Below are 9,127 nucleotides of genomic sequence, written 5' to 3'. Positions count from 1 at the left end.
GTCCACAAACGCCTACAGGTAAGGTCCTATTTTGACCTCTTTGGAATCCAAGTCTCTTGAAGCTCTGTGCCTTTGACATTCTCTGTATTAATTTACAATCGTGCCAGACTGCCAAAGAAGGCAACACCCATGTTCTCTGCAACTCTCAAGCCTCTCCCACAAACACTGGGGTGCATACACATACAAAGAGCGAGGGCATTTGTTTTCATACTTTCTGCCAAATGACACATCTGAGATGACCTTCAAAGCCCAAGACAAGTGGAGCCCATGAAGCTTTGAACATTTATTACAAAGCACAGGATAAAATGCTCTTTCGAACCCTTAGGTTTGTCAAGAGAAAGTACAAGGGATGGGGCGGTCATGAGCAAAAGTACAATTCTGTTTATGTCTGAAAATGTCATAGTGAAACCTACTCTTTTTTTAAAAAATGAAATCACTTTATTCTAATTAGCTAATACATCTAATTAACATTAGCACCACACAGCTGGTTTAAGTAAACCGCACAAACACATGCCCAGTCCCAAACTCCACATCACAGTGCGCTTCCAAACGCTCCCAATTCCCTTCGGAGGCAATGGAACCTTGTTGGGCTTGTACAGTTTACTGTCAAATGCAGTTTTTAAAAAAATCAATGAAGGGCTGGAGAGATGGCTCAGTGGTTAAGAGCACCAACTGCTCTTCCAGAGGTCCTGAGTTCAATTCCCAGCAACCACGTGGTGGCTCACAACCATCTGTAATGGGATCTGATGCCCTCCTCTGGTGTGTCTGAAGACAGCGACAGTGTCTTCACGCATATATATAAAATAAATAAATCTTAATAAAAAAATCAATGAATGTATTTTTATTTTTTTAAAGATTTATTCACTTATTATATATAAGTACACTGTACTTATATATAGATACACCAGATACACCAGATAAACCAGATATACCAGAAGAGGGCATCAGATCTCTTTACAGATGGTTGTGAGCCACCATGTGGTTGCTGGGAATTGAACTCAGGACCTCTGGAAGAGCAGTGGGTGCTCTTAACCACTGAGACATCTCTCCAGCCCTATTTTTTATATATATATATATATATATATATATATATATATATGTGTGTGTGTGTGTGTGTGTGTGTGTGTGTGTGTGTGTGTATTTTTTTTTCCCCCAGAGCTGAGGACCGAACCCACCGCCTTGTGCTTGCTAGGCAAGTGCTCTACCACTGAGCTAAATGTATTTTTATGATTCCTGATACTTTAATATCCAGGAAATTGAATTTACTTATCCATCCTGCAAAAAGAAAAACGATAACAGAGCTGAAACTGGAAAAACAAACCAGCTTTCCAACTCCAGGGTCTTTATGTCACTTTGTACTATATTACATAGTCGTGTATAATGATAAAATATCATTTTCTCAATTTTTGTTTTTTCATTATTTATATATGTAATTTTTTTTGCAACAGGTTTTCTCTGTGTAGCTCTAGAACTACTAGAACTCACTATGTAGTCCTAGAACTCACTCTGTAGACCAGGCTGGCCCCAAACTCAGAAATCCAACTGCCTCTGCCTCCAGAATGTTGGGATTAAAGGCATAAGCCACTGCCGCCCAGCTAAACATTTAATTTTTATTAGTATTATGTTGACCATTTACTTTCTAAAAAAAGAGAAAGGGCAAATAGCAAGATATATGGCAAGTCAGGCTCCACTTTCAGCGTGAATATGCTTTGCTTTAGACAAATTTGAAGCTGTAGATTTACAGAAACAGATTGCTATGCAGTCACTTTGAACAATAGCCTGTATTTTTTGTGGGAATGGTGTCTGTTTGTTTTTATTTTTAGAAAAAAAAATACATAGACCAAGCTGGCCTTAAATGAAAAGAGGTCCATCTGCCTTTGAATCTTACGTGTTAACATCAAAGCATGTGCTGCCTTACGCATCTGACATTTTGACAAAAGCAAGAGACTGTTAGAAACTTAAAAAGTGTATCTTGGGCTGGAGAGATGGCTCAGTGGTTAAGAGCACTGACTGCACTTCCCGAGGTCCTGAGTTCAAATCCCAGCAACCACATGGTGGCTTGCAACCAACTGCAACACAATCTGATTCCCTCTCCTGGTGTAGCTGAGGAGAGTGACAGGATATATAAAGTAAATAAAATCTTTTTTAAAAAAGGATACACAGTTCGCAAAAAGTGTATCTTAAGCATAGTTGAAATTTATTAAAGATATTTTAAAAATTTTATGCCTATGGGTGTTTTACCTGCATATATGTATGGGCACCATGAGTGTGCAGTTCCCTTGGAGACCAGAAGAGAACAACAGATCCCTTGTAACTAGAATTCTCTGTAAATCGCAAGTCTTTGTAAATAGGTATGTGGATTTCAAACTCTAGGAGCAAGCAATGCTCTTAATCAGTGAGCCATCTCTCCAGCACTTAAAGATATTTTTATTAATTATAGACCTTAAAGATATATCTAAGCACTAGGGTTACCTTTTAACTGTCCTCATATGTGTGGGGCATGGTAGTACTAATTGCATTCCTTTAATCCCAGCATTCGGGAGGCAGTTTGAGGCCAACCGCACCCCACAAATTCAGCACAGCCAGAGCTACCCAGAGAAACCCTGTCTCAAAAAAAAAAATTCCCATAACTTTTAGTGATTATAATTGATACGTTAAGATCACTGTGATTTATTCTGAGTACAGTTTGGCAATACATAGCCACACTTTAAAATGCATATGGTTTAAGCCCAGCTATGCCAACATTGCCAAACCTGTCCTGTACAAGAAGGGTCAGTGAAGCACTATTTATTTGTAATGGTTTAAAAAAAAAAAGAGGAAAATTATCTAGCACGAGAGTAACTGCATAGTACATGTATACGATGGTGTATTTACTGTGGAACTAGTTGGAACTAGTTGTGTGAGTGAATGTGTTGTGTGTGGCACTTATACAGTATAAGTGCACATGACCTACCTTTTTTTTTTTTAAAAAAAAAAAGGTTTATTTATTATATATAAGTACACTGTAGCTGTCTTCAGACACACCAGAAGAGGGCATCAGATTCCATTACAGATGGTTGTTAGCCACCATGTGGGTGCTGGGAATTGAACTCAGGACCTCTGGAAGAGCAGTCGGTGCTCTTAACTGCTGAGCCATCTCTCCAGCCATTCCCCCCCTTTTTTTTAACATGAAGATTTATTTATTTTATGTCTATGAGTACACTGTAGCTGTCTTCAGACATACCAGAAGAGGGCATCAGATTCCAATATAGATGGTTGTGAGCCACCATGTGGTTGCTGGGCATTGAACTCAGGACCTCTGGAAGGGCAGTCTGTGCTCTTAACCTCTGAGCCATCTCTCCAGCCTAACTCCTAGCTTTTTATGTGAGTGCTGAGATTAAAACTCAGATCCTCGGGCTGAGAGATGGCTCAGCAGTTAAGAGCACCCGACTGCTCTTCCAGAGGTCATGGGTTCAATTCCCAGCAACCACATGGTGGCTCACAACCATCTGTAAAGAGATCAGATGCCTTCTTCTGATGTATCTGAAGACAGCTACAGTGTACTTATATATAATAAATGAATAAATCTTAAAAAAAAAAAAAAACTCAGATCCTTATGCTTGTGTAATAAGCACTTGACCCACAGAGCCTGCCCCCACCCCCAGTCTCTACTGTAGAACTGTTAAGAGAATGAGGTTCAATACAGTGGTACACATCTATAATCCCAGCATTTAGGAGACTGGAGCAGCAGCAGCATGACTTTAAGGCCAGCCTGGACTACATAGAAAGACTCACTATCAAAAACCAAAACTACAGGGAAGAAGGACAGCAATGAAGCTCAGTGTGTAGATGCATACACACACAATGAAGTGGACACATTCACAATGAAGTAGATATATACAATGAAATGGAAACACTAACCACAGAGTGTTAACATTTTAAAAAGCAAATTAAAGCAGATACTATGTACCTGCTTTAGGAGCTTGTAGGGGTATTTAAACAAGATAAATAAACAAGATAAAGGCACAGGCTGCTCTGCTGGCCTCCTGAATGTGATCCCTGAAACCTGTGTAAAAGTGGAAGAAAAGGGTTGGGGATTTAGCTCAGTGGTAGAGCGCTTGCCTAGCAAGCACAAGGCCCTGGGTTCGGTCCCCAGCTCCGAAAAGTAAAGTAAAGTGGAAGAAAAGAACCAGCCCCACAGAGTTGTTCTCTAACCTCCACAGAAGGACAGAAGGGCCACATATCACACACACACACACACACACACACACACACACACACACACACACCATGCACCCACACATTCAATAATAAATAAACAAAGTTTAATTGATAAATAAATCTTAGAGGATTGCTCCCCAGACCATTCCTTCATATTAGTTATCAGGGGAACAATGTTGCCAATATAAATAATATAATGAAGACATTGGGTTTTTTTTTTTAAATTTCTATTCAAAGAAAACATTAAATAGAGTCTAAAGAAAGAAAAGCTTAGAAATTAAGCTGTGGTTCAAATCACATGTTCTGTATCATTTTATGTTTAGCTAGGACATCAAGGTGAAATTATACTTTACCTGAGTTTCTCACCAATAACTCACAGCAAATACCTATGCTTTTCTTCTAGATATTGTTAGTTTTAATTGTCAGAATTGTTTTCTGCCTAAAGAAACTTGAGATTCATTTTTCATAGGAAAACCACGTTTTGTAAGATGAAATGAGATTCTCATAATGAGGAGATTTGTTCCTCTGGAAGATTCTGTGCCTTTTTGTCCCCCATTTCACCCTAAGCCTCTACAACCTGGGAACTGTCCAGGTACAAATTAACATTTTAAAAGACCTCAAATTGTTCACCCAAGCAGCTCAATTATTGGTCGCTCTTTTACAACTTGGTTTGCTCAAAAAAAACCCACATTCAAATTGGATGGCCTCCACCCCAGCTCTTCAACACACAGGTATTGTGGACAAGAGGCCGCTTTTTGACTACAAACTGCCTTATTCATTTAGAATAACTTCATTCTCAAGGTTCATTGGACAGCCAGTTTGTGCCCATCACAGGCATCACAAAGCACTTTGCCTACCTTGTCATTAATTCTTAAGCAGCTGAGCGTTACTGCCCTCATTTAACAGATAAGCAAACCAGGCTCTAAATGAAGTTACTTGGCCGGATCACACAGCTCGTAAGTGGGGGGCTTGCTGGGAAATCTAGGACTTGGAGTAAACAAAGGTGACTGACGGTTCTTTTAAACAGTTTTTGGTTACATTCGTTTTCGTTTTAAAAGCCAATGAATGTTCTGAGGTTGTAAAAAGTAATAGCATTCCCTGCCGGCTTACATTCCCTCTCTCATCTTTTAACTTCGCTGTTCCATTATAGGAAACGTCTCTAGGTATTTCTAGTGATTCGCCACCAAATTTCTAGATGTTCCTTAGAACCAACGTGTAGCATCTTGGTGTTACCCAGATACTACCCTCCCTCCTATTAGTTCCCTGGGTTCTTTTCCACCCCCATCAGGAGCCTTCTCCCTTCCACAGGTTGACAGCTCTTGCTCTCCCTCCAGCTTTTAGGCATAGAACCAACCGGGTGTGTGTGGCTGGCTCACTTTGATCTGAACACACCCTGCTAGTCTGCCAGGGCTGAGAAACGCAGTACAGGAGAGTTGAGGGGGTGGGGCAGAGCCCTCCTGCCTGTGCATTTCCTTTGAGCAGACCCTTTGCGGGCTGAGGCCAGCAGAGTTAGTTAGGGTAAGTCAGTGAGGGCCACGCTTTGGGCTGAGGGCTGATCTAGCGCTGAGGAGAGAATCAGGCCAGGGTGGGAAGAAAGGGTCAAGTCTGAGGTGAGGATGGAGGTAGCTCCTAGGTATGGAAGAGGGTTTCAGGTCTGGAATGAGGGTGGAAGAAGCTCATGATGGGGGACAGAGATCAAGATCTGAGGTGAAGAGGATTCATGCCTGAAGAGAGGTTGAGGGCAGGTACTGGGAGGATATGTGGGTCTTAAGTGATAATTTAGATAAGCTTAGAATTGGAAAGGGGATCCAGGTCTGAGGTGGGGTGGAGCTAAGGCTGGGGCGGAAGAGGGATATAGGTCTAAGGTGGAGTGTGGATGAAATTGGGGTGGGAGAAAGATACAGGTCCGGTCTGAAGTGGGCTGGGGATGAGGCTGAGATGGGAGAGGAGTCCAGGCCTGAGGTGTGGTGGGGAGAGAGGCTGGGATGAGAGAGGGATCTAGGTCTGAGGTGTGGTAGGAATGGGAGCAGAGGACCGGTGGAGTCCGCACTGGCGAACAGCAGATGGGTCTTAGTTTAGCTGGGTGTCGCGGCTCGGGTGCAGGGGTGGAACTGATGCTTTCCTCCTGGGGCAGGCGCTGCCCTACGGAAGTCTCCCGCCCGCCTGGGTCCCGCGAATGCGCTGGCGACAACAGGGTCAATTCACGGTCCAGGCGCCCGGGCCCAGCCCTGCTCCTTCTCCGAGCAAGCGAGCGAGCGAGCGAGCGAGCGGCGGATCGGCCTCTCCCGGCCACACGGCCACAAGATCCTTGTGAAAGCAGGCTCAGGTCAGGGCCCTGGGCGGTGCCCGGGCTTCAGCCTTTCCAGAAGCGGCCCTACCTAGAACTCCCAGTTGAGGAAAGCACTCTCTGCAGCTTCCCCCAAAGCAGGTGATTATGAAGTCTTCATCAATCCGAAGGGGGCTCAAGATTGCAGGAAAACTTTGTTTTTAGAGAGACCAGCGGGAGTCTGGTTTCCACTAACTGTGGTATTGTTATTGGTCCCTCGCCAATTCTGCCCTTCATTCATCTTCCCCAATCCACTCCAAACGGCAACTCAATTGTGGGCTAAATAAAACTTTAATTTACATTATTGCGGAATCAAAACTACTATTCGCGGAGTCCTGTGTAGTATAATGCAGCTGTATTTCCTCTACCAGCCTTTTGTTTTCCCCGGGATCAGTTACTGCAAAATGTGGTTTATTAAGCTTTCTATGTACCCATGATGCATTAATGTCTCCTCTAATGCTCTGTCCGAACTGCAAATATTCACAATGTCTTCCTAATAAGATCGTAACTGTTGAATAGGAAGCCAATTGCACAACTGTTATTCTGGGATTTCTCCTTACTGTCATCCTGGGATTTCAGCTCTTGTGTGAGTCCCTTGTGTTCTGAATTCTTTATTTATTTTTCTTTTAGTTTGGTAGAGCACATTCTCCAGTAACTTTCTGAAAAAGGGTAAGATGATAAAAAAATTTAAAGATCTTAATCGTTTCAAAATATCTTTGGTTGCTCACCTCACTTGATTAATGTGGTAATCTGTCTGAGTCTATAATTCTTTTTGTTTGTTAGGTTTTGGTTTTTTGAGGACAGGGTTGCTCTATCTTTGGTGTTCTGAAAAGGCAGCAAGACATGCCTTGACCTGCATTTTTTCATTCATTGAGCTGGATAGTCAGGCTCGGTTTAAGAACCTTCAAGTTTAGTTCTAGAAGCTTTTTTGTGTTACTTTGTCTCCTTTAAGTTGTTTATTATGTTTCTGTTCTAGCTTCATTTCTCCTGCTGTGATAAAAACACTCTGACAAAAGCAACTTAGTGAAGACAGGATCTGCTTTAGATAACAATTCCAGGTTGCATACAGTCCATTATTGTGGGGAAGTCAAGGCGGTGGCAACTTGAAAACGGCTAGTCCCACACATCACATCCATAGTCAGAAGTCAGGGTGGTGGGACAGAGAGGGAGAGGGAGAGGAATGTATGTAAGCTAACTTGCATTCCATGCCCTCTCTAAACTTACACAGTCCTCAAACCCCCTGCCTAAGGAATGGTACTGCCCCGGGTGACCTGGATCTTCACATACAATCAATATAATCTCCCTCAGGCCAACCTGATCTAACAGTCCCTTACTGCAACTCTCTTCCCACATGATTCTAGATTGAGTCAAAATGACAATTAAAAATAATCACCACAGTCTCTTTACACACATACACACACACACACACACACACACACACACACACACACACACACACACACCTACCTCACCACCTCAGCAGCTCTGCTCTTTCCTTTTAAATTCCTATTATTGGTATCCAGGAATGTCCATATCATTCTATTCCTTTACTCTTTCCGCTCACGCCATCAGTCTTTTTCTACTGTCTGCAAGTGTCCTCCACCCCACATCCCTCCCTTGCCTCCTCCTCAGTTTTGACTTTCAGCAATGGTATGCATGCTTGTCAATGCTCAGCCACCACCTCTTATGGAGTAGGATGAAGGAAAGAAAGGCCTTGATTTGTAGCACTTGCCCACTGGCATAGTGTAAATCTGTCCCTTGTGGCTTTTTTTAAATCCGATAATCTTTTATTTAAATATTTTCTTGTTGCTTCTTAATTAGCTGTGCACTCCACTGCACCACTGTTGATGTCATCTATGATGTCATGAGGGTGGTGGCCATCCACATTGCAGCCCACAGACTGCGCGGTACCCAGAATCTCCTTGATAGTTCCAGAAAGTTCTCTGGCCAAAGACTGGTGTCTCATCTGCCGGGCAATGTTGACAATCTCGTCAAAAATGATATTTCCACTGTGTTTAATGTTTTTCTGCTTCTTCCTGTCTCTTGGTGGCTCCTTGAGGGCTTTGATGATCAGGGCAGACGCAGAGGACACCACCTCAGTCTGAGCCTGTCTATTCTGGATTGTCAGTTTCACTGTAATCCTGAGGCCCTTCCAGTCACTGGTAGCCTTGGCGATGTCATCACCAACTTTTTTGGGAGACAGACCCAGAGGACTAATCTTAGGGGCCAAAGGCGGATGTGGTGCGGACCTCGCCGCCTCTGGTGCACCTCAAGTACACGACTTTGATCTAGTTGGGGTTGAACTCGGGCTGCATGGTGGAGGTGGCTGGTGTTGGATGAACCCGGATTCGGGACGACCGAAGAAAGTTGCACCGTTGCCTCCTCCAAGCCGAAAGCCAAAAAGCCCTCGTGTTGGTTTTAAACTTCTAAGACTATATCACAGAACATGAATTGGGAAGAGGTACAAAATGGTAAATCATATCAATACATCTGACATACAGGTTGATGGACATAATCTCAAGAGCATATAAAATAATAAAATAATTTGAAGTGATGTGTGTGGGGATTTGTGTATGCCAAGGCACACCTGTGGAGTCAGAA

At 42.9% G+C, this 9,127-nt stretch overlaps 1 pseudogene; it reads right to left on the bottom strand.

The window, feature by feature from the left end:
* Nucleotides 1-8,339: 8,339 nt before the first annotated feature.
* Nucleotides 8,340-8,856, bottom strand: LOC116910015 (annotated as a pseudogene).
* Nucleotides 8,857-9,127: the final 271 nt, after the last annotated feature.

Source organism: Rattus rattus, chromosome 9, assembly GCF_011064425.1.
Source record: "Rattus rattus isolate New Zealand chromosome 9, Rrattus_CSIRO_v1, whole genome shotgun sequence".
In the NCBI taxonomy this organism is placed as follows: Eukaryota; Metazoa; Chordata; class Mammalia; order Rodentia; family Muridae; genus Rattus; species Rattus rattus.
The sequence above is the reverse complement of the archived record's forward strand: the minus strand, read 5'-3'. Positions and strand labels throughout refer to the sequence as shown.